Source organism: Arachis hypogaea, chromosome 6 (assembly GCF_003086295.3).
Source record: "Arachis hypogaea cultivar Tifrunner chromosome 6, arahy.Tifrunner.gnm2.J5K5, whole genome shotgun sequence".
NCBI lineage: Eukaryota > Viridiplantae > Streptophyta > Magnoliopsida > Fabales > Fabaceae > Arachis > Arachis hypogaea.
The window spans coordinates 92233179-92247279 of record NC_092041.1 but is presented as its reverse complement, the minus strand read 5'-3'; the positions used below and the strand labels follow the sequence as shown (position 1 = coordinate 92247279).

At 37.0% G+C, this 14101-nt stretch overlaps 1 non-coding gene across 1 annotated transcript; it reads left to right on the top strand.

Moving 5' to 3' along the window:
• The first annotated feature begins 5923 nt into the window (after positions 1-5923).
• On the top strand, positions 5924-6027 carry LOC112700396 (small nucleolar RNA R71). The gene has a single exon (XR_003153303.1). It is a non-coding gene; the product is annotated as a small nucleolar RNA R71 (small nucleolar RNA).
• The last annotated feature ends 8074 nt before the right edge of the window (positions 6028-14101 follow it).

Genomic DNA, 14101 nt, shown 5'->3' with positions numbered 1-14101 from the left:
CCTACTCGGAATACCACAGACAAGGTGAGACTTTCCGGATCCTCATAAATGCCGCCATCTATCTAGCTTATACCACGAAGATTCTGTTGAGGAATCTAAGAGATACGCATTCAAGCTCTGTTGCATGTAGAACGGAAGTGGTTGTCAATCACGTACATTCATAAGTGAGAATGATAATGAGGGTAATCTGACTCATAACATTCATCATGTTCTTGGGTACGAATGAATATCTTGGAATAAGAATAAGAGAGATTTGAATAAAAGAAAATAGAATTTCATTAATACTTGAGGTACAGCAGAGCTCCACACCCTTTATCTATGGTGTGCAGAAACTCCACCGTTGAAAATACATAAGCAAGGAGTTCAGGCATGGCCGAATGGCCAGCCCTCTCTAACGTGATCACAGGATTCAAAATACAATCCAGGATGTCTAATACAATAGATAAATGTCCTATATATACTAGACTAGCTACTAGGGTTTACATGAGTAAGTAATTGATGCATAAATCCACTTCCGGGGCCCACTTGGTGTATGTTTGGGCTGAGCTTGATCAATCCACGAGTAGAGGCATTTCTTGGCGTCAAACTCCAGGTTATGACGTGTTTTGGGCGTTCAACTCCGGATAATGACGTTTTTCTGGCGTTTAACTCCAGACAGCAGCATGTACTTGGCGTTCAACGCCAAGTTACGTCGTCATTCTTCGAATAAAGTATGGACTATTATATATTTCTGGAAAGCCCTGGATGTCTACTTTCCAACGCCGTTGAGAGCGCGCCAATTGGAGTTCTGTAGCTCCAGAAAATCCATTTCGAGTGCAGGGAGGTCAGATTCCAACAGCATCAGCAGTCCTTTTGTCAGCCTTCTTCAGAGTTCTGCTCAAATCCCTCAATTTCAGTCAGAATTTACCTGAAATCACAGAAAAACACACAAACTCATAGTAAAGTCCAGAAATGTGAATTTATCATAAAAACTAATGAAAACATCCCTAAAAGTAGCTTAAACTTACTAAAAACTATATAAAAACAATGCCAAAAAGCGTATAAATTATCCGCTCATCACAACACCAAACTTAAATTGTTGCTTGTCCCCAAGCAACTGAAAATCAATTAGGATAAAAAGAAGAGAATATACTATAAAGTCCAAAATATCAATGAATATTAATTTAATTAGATGAGCGGGACTTGTAGCTTTTTGCTTCTGAACAGTTTTGGCATCTCACTTTTTCCTTTGAAGTTCAGAGTGATTGGTATCTCTAGGAACTTAGAATTTCAAATAGTGTTATTGACTTTCCTAGTTAGGTATGTTGATTCTTGAACACAGCTACTTATGAGTCTTGGCTGTGGCCCTAAGCACTTTGTCTTCCAGTATTACCACCGGATACACAAATGCCACAGACACATAACTGGGTGAACCTTTTCAGATTGTGACTCAGCTTTGCTAAAGTCCCCAGTTAGTGGTGTCCAGAGCTCTTAAGCACACTCTTTTGCTTTGGATCACGACTTTAACCATTCAGTCTCAAGCTTTTCACTTGGACCTTCATGACACAAGCACATGGTTAGGGACAGCTTGATTTAGCCGCTTAGGCCTGGATTTTAATTTCCTTGGGCCCTCCTATCCATTAATGCTCAAAGCCTTGGATCCTTGCTTTAAAATTTTCGCCATTTTTTTTTCACTGCTTTTTCTTGCTTCAAGAATCAATTCATGAATTTTTTCAGATCATCAATAACATTTCTCTTTGTTCATCATTCTTTCAAGAACCAACAATTTTAACACTCATAAACAACAAGATAAAAAATATGCACTGTTCAAGCATTCATTCAGAAAACAAAAAGTATTGCCACCACATCAATATAATTAAATTAAATTCACTAATAATTTCGAAAATTATGCACTTCTTGTTCTTTTGAATTAAAACATTTTTCTTTTAAGAAAGGTGAAGGACTAATGGATTTTATTCATAGCTTTAAGGCATGGTTACACACTAATGATCATGAAGTAGAGACACAAAAACATAGATAAACACAATACTTAAAAACCGAAAACAGAAAAAAAGAACAAGGAATGAATCCACCTCTAGTGGCGTCTTCTTCTTGAAGGACCAATGATGTTCTTCAACTCTTCTATGTCCCTTCCTTGCCTTTGTTGCTCCTCCCTCATTGCTCTTTGATCTTCTCTTATTTCTTGGAGAGTGAGGGCGTGTTCATGATGTTCCACCCTTAGTTGTTCAACATTATGGCTCAAATCCTCTAAAGAGGTACTGAGTTGCTCCCAATAGTTGTTGGGAGGGAAGTGCATTCCTTGAGGCATTTGTTGATGATGAACTTCCTCATGTTCTTCTTGGGGGCCGTGAGGAACCTCCCTTGTTTGCTCCATCCTTTTCTTGGTGATGGGCTTGTCTTCTTCAATGGAGGCATCTCCATCTATGATAACTCCGGCTGAATAACATAGATGGCATATGAGGTGGGGGAAGGCTAGCCGTGCCATGTATGAAGGCTTGTCAGCTATTTTGTAGAGTTCATTGGATATGACTTCGTGAACTTCCACTTCCTCTCCAATCATGATGCTATGAATCATGATGGCCCGATCCACAGTAACTTCAGATCGGTTGCTTGTAGGGATGATGGATCTTTGGATGAACTCCAACCATCCTCTAGCTACAGGCTTGAGGTCCAGTCTTCTTAGTTGGACTGGTTTGCCTTTGGAGTCTACTCTCCATTGGGCGCCTTCCACACAAATGTCCCTTAGGACTTGGTCCAACCTTTGATTAAAGTTGACCCTTCTTGTGTAGGGGCGTTCATCACCTTGCATCATGGGTAGATGGAATGCCAACCTCACATTTTCCGGACTGAAATCTAAGTATTTTCCCCGAACCATTGTGATATAGTTCTTTGGATTTGGGTTCATACTTTGATCATGGTTCCTAGTGATCCATGCATTAGCATAGAACTCTTGAACCATCAATATTCCAACTTGTTGCATGGGGTTGGTTATGACTTCCCACCCTCTTCTTTGGATCTCATGTTGGATTTCCGGATACTCATTCTTTTTGAGCTTGAAAGGGACCTCGGGGATCACCTTCTTCTTTGCCACAACATCATAGAAGTGGTCTTGGTGGCTCTTGGAGATGAATCTCTCCTTCTCCCAGGACTCGGAAGTGGAAGCTTTTGCCTTCCCTTTTCCTTTTCTTGAGGAAACTCCGGTCTTGGGTGCCATTGATGGTGAATGAAAAATAAAAAGCTTAGGCTTTTTACCACACCAAACTTAAAATTTGCTCGTCCCGAGCAAAAAAGAAAAGAAGAGTAGAAGAAGAAGAAGAGAATTTTGGTAGAGAAAGAGAGGAGGGGGTTCGGCTATATGAAAGAAGAAGGGGTTTGTGTTGTGTGAAAATGAAGAAGAAAGGAGAGGTATTTATAGGGAGAGGGGAGGGTTAGGTTTCGGCCATTTTGGGTGGGAATGGGTGGGAAATTGAATTTGAATTTTATGGAGGTAGGTGGGGTTTATGGGGAAGAGGAGGTTGATGTGAATGGTGCATGAGGTAATTGGGAAGAGGAATTGAGGTGATTGGTGAAGGTTTTTGGGAAGTGTGACATTGAAAATGAGATTTGTATTAGGAGAGTGTGATTAGGATTAAGGAAAAGGTAGGTGGGGATCCTGTGGGGTCTACAGATCCTGAGGTGGGAATCCTGTGGGGTCCACAGATCCTGAGGTGAAAAGAAATACCATTCCTTCACCATATAGGCATGTAAATTGCCTCCATGCATCATTCTGGCGTTCAAATGCCCATTGGTGCATGTTCTGGGCGTTAAACGCCCATGTAATGCATGTTTCTGGCGTTGAACGCCAGTTTCATGCTTGTTTCTGGCGTTCAGCGCCAGATTGTCCTCTGTGTGCGCATCCTGGCGTTAAACGCCAGGATGTAGCTTGTTTTGGGCGTTCAGCGCCAGAAAGATGCTCTGTTCTGGCGTTGAACGCCAGCCAGATGCATCTTACTGGCGTTAAACGCCAGTCTACGCTGCCTCCAGGGTGAAAAATTTTTTTCTTCTGTTTTTTTGACTCTGTTTTTAATTTTTTGATTTTTTTTTCGTGACTCCTCATGATCATGTACCTAATAAAACACAAAAATAACAAAGAAACAAAATAAAATAAAATTAGATAAATAAAATTGGGTTGCCTCCCAACAAGCGCTTCTTTAATGTCAATAGCTTGACAGTGGCTCTCATGGAGCCACAAGATGATCAGGTCAATTTAGTGTGTTGTCTCCACACCAAACTTTAGAGTTTGGATATGGAATTTGAACACCAAACTTAGAGTTTGGTTGTGGCCTCACAACACCAAACTTAGAGTTTGACTGTGTGGGCTCTTCTTGACCTTGAACTGAGAGAAGTTCTTCATGCTTACTCTCTTTTGTCACAGAGGGATGGCCATGTGCTTGAAACACAAGGTATTCCCCATCCAATTGAAGGACTAACTCTCCTCTGTTGACATCTATCACAGCTTCTGCTGTGGCTAGGAAAGGTCTTCTTAGGATGATGGATTCATCATCTTCCTTCCTAGTGTCTAGGATTATGAAATCAGCAGGGATGTAAAGGCCTTCAACCTTTACTAGCACGTCCTCTACTATTCCATAAGCTTGTCTCATTGACTTATCTGCCAATTGTAATGAGAACAAAGCAGGTTGTACCTCAATGATCCCTAGCTTCTCCATTACAGAGAGTGGCATCAGATTTATCCCTGACCCAAGATCACATAGAGCTTTTTCAAAGCTCATGGTGCCAATGGTGCAAGGTATTTAAGAACTTGCCAGGATCTTGTTTCTTTTGAGGTAGAGTTTCCTGAATCCAAGTATCTAAGTCACTAATGAGCAAGGGAGGTTCACTTTCCCAAGTCTCATTACCAAATAGCTTGGCATTCAGCTTCATGATAGCTCCTAGATATTGAGCAACTTGCTCACCAGTCACATCTTCATCCTCTTCAGAGGAAGAATAGTCTTCAGAGCTCATGAATGGCAGAAGGAGATTTAATGGAATCTCTATGGTCTCTGTATGAGCCTCAGATTCCTCAGGGTCCTTAATAGGAAACTCCTTCTTGTTTGAGGAACGTCCCAGGAGGTCTTCCTCACTAGGATTTTCGTCCTCCTCCTCTTTTGTGCATTCGGCCACTTTGATTAAATCAATGGCTTTGCACTCTCCTTTTGGATTCTCTTCTGTATTACTTGGGAGAATACTGGGAGGAGTTTCAATAACTTTCTTACTCAGCTGGCCTACTTGTGCCTCCAAATTTCTAATGGAGGATCTTGTTTCATTCATGAAACTGAAAGTGGCTTTTGACAGATCAGAGACTATATTAGCTAAATTGGAGTTGTTTTGTTCAGAGTTCTCTGTCTGTTGCTGAGAAGATGATGGATATGGCTTACTATTGTTCAGCCTATTGCGTCCACCATTGTTAAAGCCTTGTTGAGGCTTTTGTTGATCCTTCCAGGAGAAATTTGGGTGATTTCTCCATGATGGGTTATAGGTGTTTCCATATGGTTCACCCATGTAATTAACCTCTGCCATGGCAGGGTTCTCAGGATCATAAGCTTCTTCAGAAGCTGCCTCTCTAGTACCGTTGGATGCATGTTGCAATCCATTCAGATTTTGAGAGATTATGTTGACCTGTTGGGTCAACATTTTGTTCTGAGCCAATATGGCATTCAGAGCATCAATTTCAAGAACTCCTTTCTTCTGAGGGACCCCATTATTCACGGAATTCCTCTCAGAGGTGTACATGAACTGGTTGTTTGCAACCATGTCAATGAGTTCTTGAGCCTCTTCAGGCGTTTTCTTCAGGTGAATGGATCCACCTGCAGAGTGGTCCAATGACATTTTCGAAAATTCAGAGAGACCATAATAGAATATATCTAATAGGGTCCATTCTGAAAACATGTCAGATGGACATCTTTTTGTCAGCTGCTTGTATCTCTCCCAAGCTTCATAGAGGGATTCACCATCTTTTTGTTTGAAGGTTTGAACATCCACTCTCAGCTTGCTCAGCTTTTGAGGAGGAAAGAATTTATCCAAGAAGGCAGTGACCGGCTTATCCCAGGAATCCAGGCTATCCTTAGGTTGTGAATCCAACCATATTCTAGCTCTGTCTCTTACAGCAAAAGGGAAAAGCATGAGTTTGTAGACTTCAGGATCAACTCCATTAGTCTTTACAGTCTCACAGATCTGCAAGAATTCAGTTAAGAACTGATAAGGATCTTCAGATGGAAGTCCATAAAACTTGCAGTTTTGTTGCATTAATGCAACTAGTTGAGGCTTAAGCTCAAAGTTATTGGCTCCAACGGCAGGAATGGAGATGCTTCTTCCATCAAACTTGGATGTTGGCTTTGTGAAGTCACCAAGCATTCTCCTTGCATTATTATGATTATTATTTTCGGCTGCCATGTCCTTCTCTTGTTCGAAAATTTCTGAAAGGTTGTTTCTGGATTGTTGTAATTTAGCTTCTCTTAATTTTCTCTTCAGAGTCCTTTCAGGTTCTGGATCAACTTCAACAAGAGTGCCTTTTTCCCTGTTCCTGCTCATATGAAAGAGAAGAGAACAAGAAAAGAAAGAGGAATCCTCTATGTCACAGTATAGAGATTCCTTTATTGTTAGTAGAAGAAGAAAGGGGTAGAAGAATGAAGAAGGATGAAGAAGAATTCGGATTTAGATGAAGTGAGGTGAAGAGAAGTGTTAGTAATTAATTAATTAAATAGAATAAGAAAAGAAAAAGAAATTTTCGAAAATAATTTTGAAAAAAAATGGTTAGTGATTTTTGAAAATTAAAGATGAGACGAGATTAAAATTAAAATTTAAAACAAAAAGAATTTTTGAAAAAAAAAAGAGAGAGAATTTTCGAAAATTAGAGAGGGAAAAGTAATTAGGTGGTTTTGAAAAAGATAAGAAACAAGCAAAAAGTTAGTTAGTTGATTGAAAAAGATTTGAAATCAGATTTTGAAAAGGATAAGAAGATAAGAAGTTAGATAAGATATTTTGAAATCAAATTTTGAAAAAGATAAAATTTTTGAAAAAGATAAGATAAAAGATAAAAAGATAAGATAAAATTTTAATAAAAAGATATTTTGAAAAAGATCTAATTTTTAAAATAGACTTAACTAACAAGAAACTACAAGATAAGATTCTAGAACTTAAAGATTGAACCTTTCTTAACAAGAAAGTAACAAACTTCAAATTTTTGAACCAATCACATTATTGTTAGCTAATTTTCGAAAATTTGATATAAAGATAAGGAAAAGATTTTGAAAATATTTTAAAAAAGATTTTTGAAATTTTTGAAATTTATAAAAAAAAATGAAAAAGATATGATTTTTAAAAAAGATTTTGAAAAGATAAGATTTTTAAAATTGAAATTTTGACTTGACTTGTAAGAAACAACTAATTTTAAAAATTTTTGACCAAGTCAATCCAAAATTTCGAAAATTTGGAGGAAAATAAGGAAAAGATATTTTTTTATTTTTGAATTTTTAAAGAAAAACACAAAAATGACCCAAAACATGAAAATTTTGGATCAAGACACAAGATGCATGCAAGAATGCTATGAATGTCAAGATGAACACCAAGAACACTTTGAAGATCATGATGAACATCAAGAACATAATTTTGAAAAATTTTTGATGCAAAGAAAACATGCAAGACACCAAACTTAGAAATCTTTAATGCATGAAAAATATGAATGCAAAGATGTACATGAAAAACAAGAAAAGACACAAAACAAGAAATCATCAAGATCAAACAAGAAGACTTGTCAAGAACAACTTGAAGATCATGAAGAATACTATGAATGCATGAGATTTTCGAAAAATGCAAGAAAAAATTTTTAAAAGCATGCAATTGACACCAAACTTAAAAATTAACACAAGATTCAAACAAGAAACACAAAATATTTTTTATTTTTATGATTTTCTAATTTTTTTTGTATTTTTATTTATTTTTTTCGAAAATATGGTTTGGAAAAACGAAAAATAAAAAGAAAAATATTTGAAAAGGATTTTTGAAAAGAAAATTACTTAATCTGAGCAACAAGATGAACCGTCAGTTGTCCATACTCTAACAATCCCCGGCAACGGCGCCAAAAACTTGGTGGACGAAATTGTGATTACTATCTTTTGAGCTTTAGCATATATTTACTCTTATGGCACTGTTTATTTTCACAACTCCGTTCAACTAACCAGCAAGTGTACTGGGTCGTCCAAGTAATAAACCTTACGTGAGTAAGGGTCGAATCCACAGAGATTGTTGGTATGAAGCAAGCTATGGTCACCTTGTAAGTCTCAGTCAGGCATATTAAATTGGTTTATGATTTTTTGGAATAATTAATAAAAAGGAATAATAAAAGGGATAGAATACTTATGCAGATTCATTGATGGGAATTTCAGATAAGCGGATGGAGATGCTGTAGAGCCCAAGGACGCCTGCTCTCCTATTGCTTCTACTCAATCCTTCTTACTCCTTTCCATGGCAAGCTTTGTATAGGGGTTCACCATCAACTGTGGCTACTTTCTTCCTCTCGGGGAAATATCCTGTGCGGCTGTCACTCGCACAGCTAACCAGTCTGGAGGCATCACCCATGGCTGATGGCTACATCCCATCCTCGCAGTGAAAACTAATGCTCACGCACTCTGTCACAGTACGGCTAATCACCGGTTGGTTCCCTCCCCTACTGGAATAGAATCCCTCTTTTGCGTCTGTCACTAACGCCCAGCAGGTTACAGGTTTGAAGCACGTCACAGTCATTCATTAACGGGATCCTACTCGGAATACCACAGACAAGGTGAGACTTTCCGGATCCTCATAAATGCCGCCATCTATCTAGCTTATACCACGAAGATTCTGTTGAGGAATCTAAGAGATACGCATTCAAGCTCTGTTGCATGTAGAACGGAAGTGGTTGTCAATCACGTACATTCATAAGTGAGAATGATAATGAGGGTAATCTGACTCATAACATTCATCATGTTCTTGGGTACGAATGAATATCTTGGAATAAGAATAAGAGAGATTTGAATAAAAGAAAATAGAATTTCATTAATACTTGAGGTACAGCAGAGCTCCACACCCTTTATCTATGGTGTGCAGAAACTCCACCGTTGAAAATACATAAGCAAGGAGTTCAGGCATGGCCGAATGGCCAGCCCTCTCTAACGTGATCACAGGATTCAAAATACAATCCAGGATGTCTAATACAATAGATAAATGTCCTATATATACTAGACTAGCTACTAGGGTTTACATGAGTAAGTAATTGATGCATAAATCCACTTCCGGGGCCCACTTGGTGTATGTTTGGGCTGAGCTTGATCAATCCACGAGTAGAGGCATTTCTTGGCGTCAAACTCCAGGTTATGACGTGTTTTGGGCGTTCAACTCCGGATAATGACGTTTTTCTGGCGTTTAACTCCAGACAGCAGCATGTACTTGGCGTTCAACGCCAAGTTACGTCGTCATTCTTCGAATAAAGTATGGACTATTATATATTTCTGGAAAGCCCTGGATGTCTACTTTCCAACGCCGTTGAGAGCGCGCCAATTGGAGTTCTGTAGCTCCAGAAAATCCATTTTGAGTGCAGGGAGGTCAGATTCCAACAGCATCAGCAGTCCTTTTGTCAGCCTTCTTCAGAGTTCTGCTCAAATCCCTCAATTTCAGTCAGAATTTACCTGAAATCACAGAAAAACACACAAACTCATAGTAAAGTCCAGAAATGTGAATTTATCATAAAAACTAATGAAAACATCCCTAAAAGTAGTTTAAACTTACTAAAAACTATATAAAAACAATGCCAAAAAGCGTATAAATTATCCGCTCATCACAAGTATAGTACACACGTCCTTTTTTTTTCTTGCCTATGGCCTATCATAAATTGTTTTAATAATCTTTTCATTTTTACTTCTTTACAAAGTTGATGATTACAGTCATGATCATAATGGCAAATATGACAAATCTTAATATTGTGCTTGGGCAATTCATGCAACTGATATAATTAACTCCCTAAAGTTCTCCACCCCCCTCCTCTCCTGCTGTAGTGGCTGTAGTGCTGTTATTAGAATTAATGCTTTCTTATTTTTAATTGTTTTTCCTGTTTTCCAGGTTCCATTGTAGGTCTAAACTTTGCTGTTTATGAGTCTTTGAAAGATTGGTTAGTTAAATCCAATCCATTTGGTCTAGTGCAAGATTCTGAGTTGAGTGTGACAACTCGCCTGAGTCAATGGATTACTATAATCAGAAATGATGTGTTGATGGAAAAGGACTTGTTCTGCCCAGTCAGATTGTAAGTTCGGCTTTGCTATGTCCTAATTCAGCCGAAAATCGGGGATTTTGGAGTATTACACTCTTGCTTCTTCTTGTCTTATGTCTTACTTTATCTTTTGTAACTTAAACATGTTTTTTGTTCCCTTGTTGATTTTGCTATTTCAGGGAAGCTGTGAAACATTTTGGTCCTGGTCCTAGTGTTCCTCACAGCCATACCAAGCCTTATGTACGATCTAAGGGAAGGAAGTTTGAGAGGGCTAGAGGAAGAAAGAACAACAAAGGACTTAGTGTTTAAGTTGTATTGTTTTTGTATTTTTCTACCGTTTTTAGTTTTGGAATTTCAACTCGAAATTTATTTTGTATTTGAATATTAGTTTATTAATGTATAAAATAATTAAAGCAAAAATTGTCACTAATTATTGTTTGATTTGTCTTGCAATAAAAATTGCATACTATATTTATAGGTTTGGTAATAAAAAAAGATTGAAAATTTATATTGTAGTAATTAAGATCAAGTAAGGAAAAGAAATTTTTTTTTTAATTTAACAAGCCTTTCGCCACGCTTTTAAAGCGTGGCTGTATATCTCCCTATTGCCACGCTTTAAAAGCGTGGCCGTATCTCTCCTTATTGCCACGCTTCAAAAGCGTGGCCATATCTCTACCTATCGCCACGCTTTTAAAGCGTGGCCGTATTTCCCACCTATAGCCACGCTTTTCCAAGTGGCTGTTTGTAAAAAAGCGTGGCAAACAAAAAGCGTGGCAATAGACTGCAAAAAGCGTGGCGATAGAACAACCGCCACCCTCTGATAGGCCACCCTTTCGAAAGCGTGGCAATAGCTCAAAAAGCGTGGCGAAAAGCTATTGCCACGCTTTTTTCAGCTTTTCGCCACGCTTTAAAAGCGTGGCAAAAGACGTGTTTTCTTGTAGTGCGTGCCCCTTACCCTTCTTAAATTACCTTCTATTGAATTAAACCCTTTCTCTAATCACCATCCATTATAATCAGCCGACCATTCCTTGGAAAAAGGAAAGGAATAGAAATGTGGAATCACATAAAGCAATGGTGTTTCAGTAAACATAACATCACCACCAATTAATATCATTTTCTTGTTTTCATTCATTTTCGGCCAAAGCCAGGAGAGAACCCCGAATCAAATTAAATCTATGGCACCTTAATTAAGATTATTATTCAATGAATAATAATTCTTTTGGTTCCTTTTTTTGGCTTAAGCCATTAAGAAAACAAAGATTAATAAAAGCCAAACGTAGCTTATGCATGCATATATAAATATATAAACATGGCATATAACCTATTTTATTAAATCACCAAAACATCTTTGTTTCATATTTGTTCCCTTCATCACCGAACTCATAAGAAAGAAAATAAAGAAAGGAAAGGTTGAACCTTGTAAGGAAGAAAACCGTAACCCCACTAACATTTTTTACTCTAATTTCTTGTAATTCGTAACTCCAATAAAAAATCTAATTCAATAAAAGTGTTTGTATCTTTTTTTTATGTGTTGATATCATTTTTGTCCGATAAAAATTGATGGTGACGTAGCTTCTCTTTCCCTTGAAGTTCGACTCGTTGGTGTTTTTGGTAAAAGAATCGATTTCTAACGTTTTCTTCTTCGGCAGCTCAGCCAAAAAGTTTTTTGGGAACTTTGAGTATTTTGATTTCATATGGAGGTAGGATTTCAATAAATTCTCAATGATTAAATCTATATTGAATAAGTAATTTGGTGCTGTGATTGATTATTGACTGAGTTTGATTGAGTTTATATTGAATTTTTACAATATATTGATATATTTGTGAAGTTCATGGCTTGACTGTAATGAAACCAGCAGGGCCGAATTATTTTGGGAATTTTTGACTGGAATGTTATTGAGGATCAAGTAAAAAATTGGTGAGGTTTGATGGTTGAGAGAGAAAATTAAAAGTTACGAAGAATCGATAATCGAAAAACTCGACAACGGATTAAAATACAAGTAATATTTTGAAAGAAAAAGGTTCAGGGTTTCGATTTTGGCATGAGAGGGAGACTAGTAATTAAATTTTATTTTTGAAAGGTAACATTGTATTTGTATATCAAAATCAAGGTAAAATTTTGCAATTGTATAAGTTTTTGGGTATTTTGGGTAATAAGTAAAGTTTAGGAGTAAAATGGGTATTTTATAAAAGTTCAGGTTATTTTTATAAATATGAAAATAAGTGAGGGTTCAAATATAATTTTATAAAATATTGAGGTTAAAAATAGAATATTAAAAAAGTTTGTGATTTAGAAAGTAATTAATAAAAATTTAAAATAAGATTTTATAAACTAAGTTTTAAAAGAAGATTGTGAATATTATTTTAAATACTTCTTTAAAATTACTCATTTATATTAAAATTAATTATTATTATAATTAGTATTTATCAAAGATATTATCTTGTAAGAATATCATAATGTGTATTACTAATAAAAAAACAAGCAAGCAGAGTAATCTTAAAAGTTTTAGAAAAAGGCATACTTAATTAAAGAACTTTATAATTCTTTTCCATAAGTCACTTAGAGAAAGGAGAGAGAATAATGCGAAAATAATTTATATTATGGAACAATAGAAAAGAAAAATATTAAAGAAACCTCTACCACAGGAGAGCAGAAAACAAAGATTAATAAAATCTAAAAGAATCCATGCCGTAGGAGGGTAGAGCACAGAAAAAAAAGAAAGAAACAAAGAGAAAAGGGGATAAGCAGAGATATTGTTTGGCATTGAGAACGAGCTGAGATGACTATGTACCTGCTGAAAATGAGCAGAGATATGGTGGTGAGTCCATTGAGATTCGCTTTCAGAGATATATCGGCCAATTTAGGGGATGGTCACACCTATAAGATAGAGGTTATCGATACATACATTGGCTAGAGAGAGCCTCACCTGTAAGACCGATGTTGCTTTCAGAGGTTATGTTTCCATACATCGGCTCAAGAGAGTCGCACTTGTAAGACAGAGGTTACTTACAGAGGTTATGCACTAGAAACTAAACTCAGACAAAGGTTGCTGTGTTACGTCGGGAGCAGGTCGAAACCGACAGATGATTCCATTACCTGCACTAGGGATAGACATGCATCATAATTGTTTGAGCATATCTTCTATGAATTTTGTTTTCTGTGATTGTATATGTGTTGTGTTTGTTTCTCTTTATATTCTTTAGTTATTGTGTTTGATACATGATTTGGTGTTGCTGCTGACTGGGTATAGTATTAAAACGGACTTAACTAACCACCTCGACCCTACTAAGAACTCCCCAGTTCTTATCCCTTCTCTTCCCTTTCAGATAGAATCAGGAACTCTAGTTAAGATCACCCCTATATATACGAGTGCCCGGAGAATGATATGAAGGTGATAGAGATCTCGTCTTTTATCTACAATGATTGATCAAAGACAATAAGAGTTGATAGCGTGTTTTGGGTGGTGCCTTCAGTTTGGCATAGGAATTTTGGTTTAGTCTCTCACTTTGGATAGATCCACCGAGAGATTAGGAGCCATAAGTACAGGCTAGGCTAGTTTCAGGCGCTAGCTTAGGGGCTTCCTATATGGACCAAGGCCCGGAGTGTTGATTATGTATATAGTATCAAGATGTGAAGGGTTGTACGCTAACTTGTGGTATATATGATAATACCTTTATATGTATATATGATCTATGATACATGTTATGTATATATATAATGTTGGCCTTGTGTAAGTTTTATCTAATTCCTTTATATGGCTTGTGTATATTTAATTAGTTGCCCTCACAAATCTTTTTATAAAATAAAAGTTTTCTCAAAAATTT